This window comes from Mercenaria mercenaria, unplaced genomic scaffold (assembly GCF_021730395.1).
Source record: "Mercenaria mercenaria strain notata unplaced genomic scaffold, MADL_Memer_1 contig_774, whole genome shotgun sequence".
NCBI classification, from domain to species: domain Eukaryota; kingdom Metazoa; phylum Mollusca; class Bivalvia; order Venerida; family Veneridae; genus Mercenaria; species Mercenaria mercenaria.
The window spans coordinates 48,653-55,929 of NW_026463675.1; the positions used below are offsets into that span (position 1 = coordinate 48,653).

The 7,277-nt window shown below is 36.2% G+C and overlaps 1 long non-coding RNA gene across 1 annotated transcript; it reads left to right on the forward strand.

Moving 5' to 3' along the window:
- The first annotated feature begins 6,252 nt into the window (after positions 1-6,252).
- Positions 6,253-6,984, forward strand: LOC123554044 (uncharacterized). The gene is made up of 3 exons (XR_006686940.2): positions 6,253-6,328; positions 6,554-6,660; positions 6,871-6,984. It is a non-coding gene; the product is annotated as an uncharacterized LOC123554044 (long non-coding RNA).
- Positions 6,985-7,277: the final 293 nt, after the last annotated feature.

Below are 7,277 nucleotides of genomic sequence, written 5' to 3' on the forward strand. Positions count from 1 at the left end.
ACAGAGGATTTGATAAGTTTTTATGAAGAAATATGGTACTTTAAAGTCAAAAACATTGGGGACTGAGGTAGATATAAAGACTACCACTGAAACTAGTACAACAAAGCCGACACATGAGATGGGAGCTACAGGTGGAGCCACAGCCAGTGGGCATGACACATATATTAAAACCGCATCTTACCATTTTCCAAAGATTTCTACTTTTGGGGGAGATAGTGGTAAAGGAGATGTTACTTGGGAATGTTTTAAATTTGAAGTGGAGGCATTGTTGGCGGATGGCGTTTTTACACAAGAACAAATATTGCATGGGATAAGAAGGTCAGTGAAAGGCGAAGTAGCTGAAATATTAGAAGGCTAGGAATAGATGCGACAGTACACCAGATTTGGACAAACTAGACAGCACATACGGAAACATTGAAACACTGAATCTATTATGAGAAAATTTTATAACTGTACACAACAACAACAAGAGTCGGTCACCAGTTTTTGCATCCAGATTGAAAATTATTTTGACAAAGCAGTGTTACTAAAAGGAATAAAAAAACGATAGCAATATTTTAAAAGGAGTTTTGTATCAAGGTTTAAGGAAGGAGATTAAACATCAGGCTGCTTACAAATATGAAACCATTCTTGATTATGACAGATTTAAGTAGAAATTAGAAAGATAGAGGCAGATACGAAGGAATGAGGTGATGAAAAGAAGAAACCATGCAAACCTGCAGTGATACAACCAGAAAAGAATGATATGACCGAGGTCAAGATTTATTGAAAAAATTAAATGAAAGAGTACATAAATTAGAAGAACAGAAGAACAACAATGAAGAAACTTTTTTAGAAAGGGGTGCACAGTACAGACCTTATAACAGTCGAGGAACAAGGTGGAATGGAAGCAATAGAGGATTTACAAGATACAACAACAGAGGGTACAACAATCGAGGTAATAGAGGTGGAAGAGGTGACCACACACCCAGTTAGACCGACAGCAAACACTACATTTCGCCAACCTGTTACAGATGTAATAAAAGGGGACATTACCAATATAACTGCCCAAACTAGTTTGTGCTCCGTTGCGGGATCGAACCGAGCACGTCCGACAGTACTAAAGATCCCAAATTAGTAGGTGATGTTAATGAAGTTAACATTAGTGTAAATAGAATTGGTGTCTCTGCATACTAGATACAGGATCATGTGTTAGTTTGATCTCTGAGTCATTTTACAAAGAAACATTTGTCTGACGTAGAGTTAGAACCCCTTACTGGTGTATTGAATATTGAATGTGCTGATGGACAGCAGCTTCCTATTTAGGTTGTATAGAGGTAGATTGAGTATTGATACTGGTTTAGATATGCTAAGCCCCAACAGTGTATATTTTTGGTGTCACCAGATAACTAAGTATTCAAGCAAAACTCCAGTGATATTAGGAACCAATATTCTGCAGACTTTACTTCAAGACTGTAAGGATTTATATGGTTCACAATTTCTACAGAAAGCAAAACTGCATACACCATGGTTTCTTAGTTTTAGAGCAATGGTTGTTAGAGACAAAACTTTAAAAAGGAACAAAGAAGATGGCCATAGTTCGAACGCCCATGCCAGATAAGATATTGTTAAAACCAAATGAAACAAAAATGTTAGGGCATATGCTGATAAAAAAATGAATTATCAAAGGACTAATGCTATTATCCAAGAAACAGAAGACTCTGCTATTCCATCTTTTATTGATGTGACACTGCCATTGTTGATTATGATTACAACAACAATAACAGTGAGTTCATTGTTACCTTGTCAAATATCACCACATCTACGGTTACAATTTCACCAAGATCCATACTTGCGGAATTACAGCCCGCGAATCTTACAGAAGATGTAATCAAAAGACATGAAGAAATTGATTTGGACAGAAAGAGAGAACAAGTAGTAAATGAACTTAATTAGATGAGGACAACATTTTAGATACAGAACAGAACAACAGTTAAAACAACTGCTTTTAAACATAAGGACATATTTTCTACAGGTGACACAGACATTGGGCAATGTACAAAGTAAACACAGAATAGACTTAACAGATGAAATACCCTTTAAGATGAGACATAGAAGGATACATCCAAATATGGTAGAAGAAGTAAGGCAACACTTAGAGCAGTTACTGTCATGTGAATAATCAGGCCATCAAAGTCACCGTATGCTTCACCGGTTGTTCTTGTACGAAAGAAAACGGCAAACTTCGAATGTGCACGATTATCGAATTCTTAATTCAAAAACGGTACGAGACTCTTACGCCTTACCAAGAATCGAGGAAGTATTTGATTGTTTAAACGGTGCCCAATATTTAGCACTTAGACATGAAATCTGGATATCATCAGATGGAGATAGAAGAAGAACATAAACCAAGGACAGGATTTACAGTAGGAGCGTTGGGTTTCTGGGAATTTAATAAACTCCCATTTGGTCTTACGAACGCACCAGCTAGCTATCAGCGCTTAATGGAAGAATGTCTCGGAGAACTAAACATGAACATATGTGTTATATACTTGGATGATTTGATAATATTCAGCAAAACCTTTGAAGAACACTTAGAAAACATTGACAAGGTATTTACTAGATTAAAAGAATTCACCTTAAGTTGGCAGCAGAAAAATGTTCCTTTTTTCAAAAAAGGTATCATTCCTAGGACATGTTGTAAGCAGTGAAGGAATTGAAACTGACCATCTAAGATTGAACGAATACGTAACTGGCCTACACCTTTAAACGCAGATCAACTTCGAGCTTTCTTGCTTTTGCAGGATACTACAGACGTTTTATAAAGGATTTTAGCAAAATCACTAGGCCGTTAAATGACCTGCTACACCAACAACTTCCAAAAGAGGCCCAAAGAAGAATCAAAAGGAATGGAAATGGACACAAGAAGAACAGGATGTTTTCGACAAGCTGAAGGTATCTTGTCATCCCCGCCTATATTAGCATACCCGAATTTTGATCTTCCTTTCGAACTTCACACGGACGCTAGCACAAAGCATTGGGAGCAGTACTTTATCAAGAACAGAATGGTCACAGGCGTGTTATTCTTATGCAAGTCGTTCACTTAGTAAATCTGAACAGAATTACTCCGCATTCAAATTGGAGTTCCTTGCACTTAAATGGGCTGTTACTGAAAAATTTTCAGACTATCTCATGAACAGTCATTTTTCAGTTTTAACTGATAACAACCCATTGACAACATATTACCTTCTGCTAAATTGGATGCGACTGGGCAACGATGGGTTTCCGCATTGGGAAACTTTTCGTTCGACAACACTTACCGAAGTGGTCGAAATAATATTGATGCTGATGCACTCAGTCGCTATCCACATGACAGATTAATCAATGAATTAGAAACAACAAAGATTGATAAAAGCACAGTTAATTGCCATATGTCATACCATATCACCGCCTGTCATTGAAATTTTACCAACATTTAGCATAAACATACTAGATGCAACAGAAGATCCTGGACAGCCCCTCGCACAGATAGAGATGAGAGAAATAGGAGGGCACAAAGACAAGATAGACTAATAGATAGATGGAGAATAGCAACAATCGATCAAGCAATGCCTGTACAGGACTTTAGTTAAGAAGATAACATCATGAAAAGACATTCAAGAATTTCATAATGAAGAGAGGGATTTTATTTAGAAAACTACATGAAAAATCAGGAAATAATAGAACAACTGATACTTCCAAAATGTTACAGAGATCAAGTATTAAGAGGTCTGCATAACGACGTTGGTCATCCAGGTAAGGAAAGGACAATGAGATTGTTACGAGAAAGATTTTATTGGCCAGGGATGTCAGTTGACGTAGACCATGGATTTCCAAATGTGACAGGTGCTTGAGGAGAAAAGCTCAGTACATAGTAGAGCTCCACTCATAAATGTAAAACACGACTTACCCTCTTGAGTTAGTCTGTTTAGATTTCTTGACACTTGAACCAGCCAAAGGAGGCATAGCAAATGTCTTAGTAATCACAGACCATTTCACTAAATTTGCCATGGCTGTGCCCACAAAAATCAAACTGCTAAGACAATGCTGAGACTTTCTACAACAATTTTATTGTTCATTATGGTTCACCAACAAGACTTCACTCAGATCAAGGAGCAAATTTTGAAAGCGAAATCATCAAGGAGTTATGTAAACTTACTAATATTCAGAAGAGTCATACTTCAATTTATCATCCGCAAGGCAATTCAGGACCAGAAAGATTCAATAGAAACATTATTGGACATGCTAGGAAACTCTTGAAAATTCACAAAGGCAGACTGGAAGAAATATGTGAATCATCTTGTCTATTGCTATAACTGTACTCCTCATGAATCTACACGAGTTGCACCATTTGAAATCATGTTTGGTCGAAAACCCCGACTTCCTATAGATACACTTTTTGAACAAGCAATGATAGTCTTGTAAACAAAGGTATAAAAGAATACATTTGGATCTCAAGGAAAAAATGTTAAAAACTAGGAGAATCGTTGATGAGTATGTGTCAAAAGCAAAGAAGAAACAAAAGAAATATTATGACACTAAGGCAAAAGCTGCAAGAATAGAAGTTGGTGATAAGGTCTTGGTTAAAGTGTTATCATTTGAGGGTAAACACAAGATTGCTGACAAATTTGAAGAAGATGTGTACTCGTAATTGAACAAGTAAAAAGACAACATTCCAGTCTACAAGGTTAAGTCTGATGTATCTGGTAGAGTGAAAACCTTGCACAGAAACCATTATATACCTGTTACAACATCAGGATAATATAAATGGGGAAAATCAAGAAGTAGATGTTGTGGAAAAGGAGGATGCATCCAATGTGAAAGAAGAGAATGGTATTGATAGATGTGACGTCACGGAAATTGAAGAAGAGTCTGAGTTCTGATGATGACACAGGTGATCTTGTAGTATTCACAAGATCAGGGGGCGCCCATAATCCTGTAGTAGTCAAGGACAAAGTTCTAAAGGAAAGAAACAGAAAAAAGAAGGTGAGTATTGATATGCCAATGATTTAATTTCAGATAAGGATACTAGGCCTAAGGTGATGGAAAGAAGAAGGAAGTTAAATCACCTGAAGGTGCAGAGGTTTCAGAAACAAAAAAAACATTGATCGTCAGAACAGATGATACAGGAACAGATGAAACAGAAGAATTAGTGAGTGTCAATATAGATGAAACAGAGGAAGTGACTGTCCCAGAATCAGAAGATACAGATACAGAAGACACTGAAACAACAACAAATAGAGAAACAGAAAAATACCAAGACACAAGGCAGTGATGTAGATGATGAAGAGAGACAGGAGAAAGACATCCAAACACAAACACTCCTATTGCAGCAGAACAAAGGAAACACCACCTAAAGAGTCGCCTAGACCTCAACCTAAACCAAGACGTTGTCAAGAGACAGAAAGCTCCTAAACATTTGGAGGACTACCAGTTATATAGTGTTGTACCTAGACACAGGATCCAAGATTTCAAGCCCTGAGACAGGTAAATGGAGTCAGGAGTATTGGACACATTAGATAGTGAAATGGCCAGGAGATTAGTCAACAGTATTTTTCAGTAAAGTGTATTATTGCTGTAACACTTTTGTTGACATTGTAAAATTTGCTTATTCTGATAATGTCACTCATGTATGAATTTTATTATTATTTTTATCAGATTGCTATATACAATTGTTTTTAACAAATATTGAACATTAAGCTAAAAGGAACGATATTAATGCTTTGTAATTGTTATTGTGAGGACACAATTTCAAAGTAAGGGGAGACAATCAACAATGATAAGGTAAGGACACGTAAGTACGCATTGAAACAAGGTAGAAGTATATCTTATATGTAGATATGTAGTGGATATGTTATTCAAATGTAGAAGTTGAATAATATCTCGTATGTAGATTTTTATTGCAGTTAATAGTATGGTAGCTGTAATTTAAAATGCTGACATAAGCATTTTTTGACAACTGACAGATATTGACTGTTTGGTATATGTTGAGAATAGTTTGACTTTATATGACGGGACGTCATTTCTCGGCCAGGGAAATATGTAACGGTTGAAAATTGGTATCTTTAACCTTACTTGTTCATATTGTATGATTTAGTGGTCTCTGACCATGTTTTGATAGAGTTCCTTCCCTTTGACCAAATATTTCTGTTTTTATCCATTAGAGTTACCTTTACTTGGAATAATTCCGCTATAGGTGGCGTTTTCAGTTATTTTGCACAGAAGGCTTGTGAAATCATGGAAAGGGGTTGCAAGTTTTGTGCTCGTTGTTTTAAATTAAGTTTTAAGGTCCTTATTGGAATAAATTATGGTAGTATCATTGCATTTGTTTTGCAATTGCATGGTCTATACTTGCAGTAATTATTATGTATTTGACTTTGTAAAACATGCATTTGCTTTACTTTAGAAATCTGGAATTTTGAGTAAGAATTGCTAAAGTTCAAGATAGCAGCATTATTCTTTAATTAACTGTAACTTTCATGACTGTCACAGAGCATTCATATCTTTTTACACTGTTTCACATCATTGTTTGCAGTAACCTGGGTATTATGTGGTAACCGCTGCTTGGCTGTTTTTCTAAGTAACCAGCACCAGTCAGAGAGAATGAGTGAAAGTGTAGACATGACGTTCATTCCATAAATGGTAAGTTTCATGTATAATGTGTATTATTTACTTTGTATTGTGTTCGTATTGTATTGTTCTATTTTCTGTTATATGTTCTATTTATAGTGCAATTTATAATGGCCACTAGATCCATTGATTAAAGCATGTAATAAGATGTTTAAATGAATATGCTATATGTGTTTATTATTATACATGTATATTTATGAGGCTTACGTATATGTATTTCAGGACGTGATTATCATTCTACACGTTTAACTTTGATTCTACGATGTACGTTATGGCCTCTTAAGTGTTCTACAATGTATTAGCTTAGCAAGTATTATTAAAGGAACTGTGAACCTACCCTCGGTTTAGTCGTTTCTACAAAACAAATCTTTATAGACAGTTTATAAACAAATAAACAATAATGCCAAAAAGGTTTGTCAGAAATGCCCAAGTTACATACATTTTCAAAATTTCCTTGTGGTGATACCCCAAACCCTAATTGCAGGAGGGGGTATCCTCCCACACCCTCCCCCCATATTGCCACTTTACAGTTTGATACATTTGCCCTTTTACCACCTGCCACAATGCCCATTTCAAAATCTGACTGCAGTTCAAAGCGGAAGGAACACCCCTCCCCAAACCCACCCTGC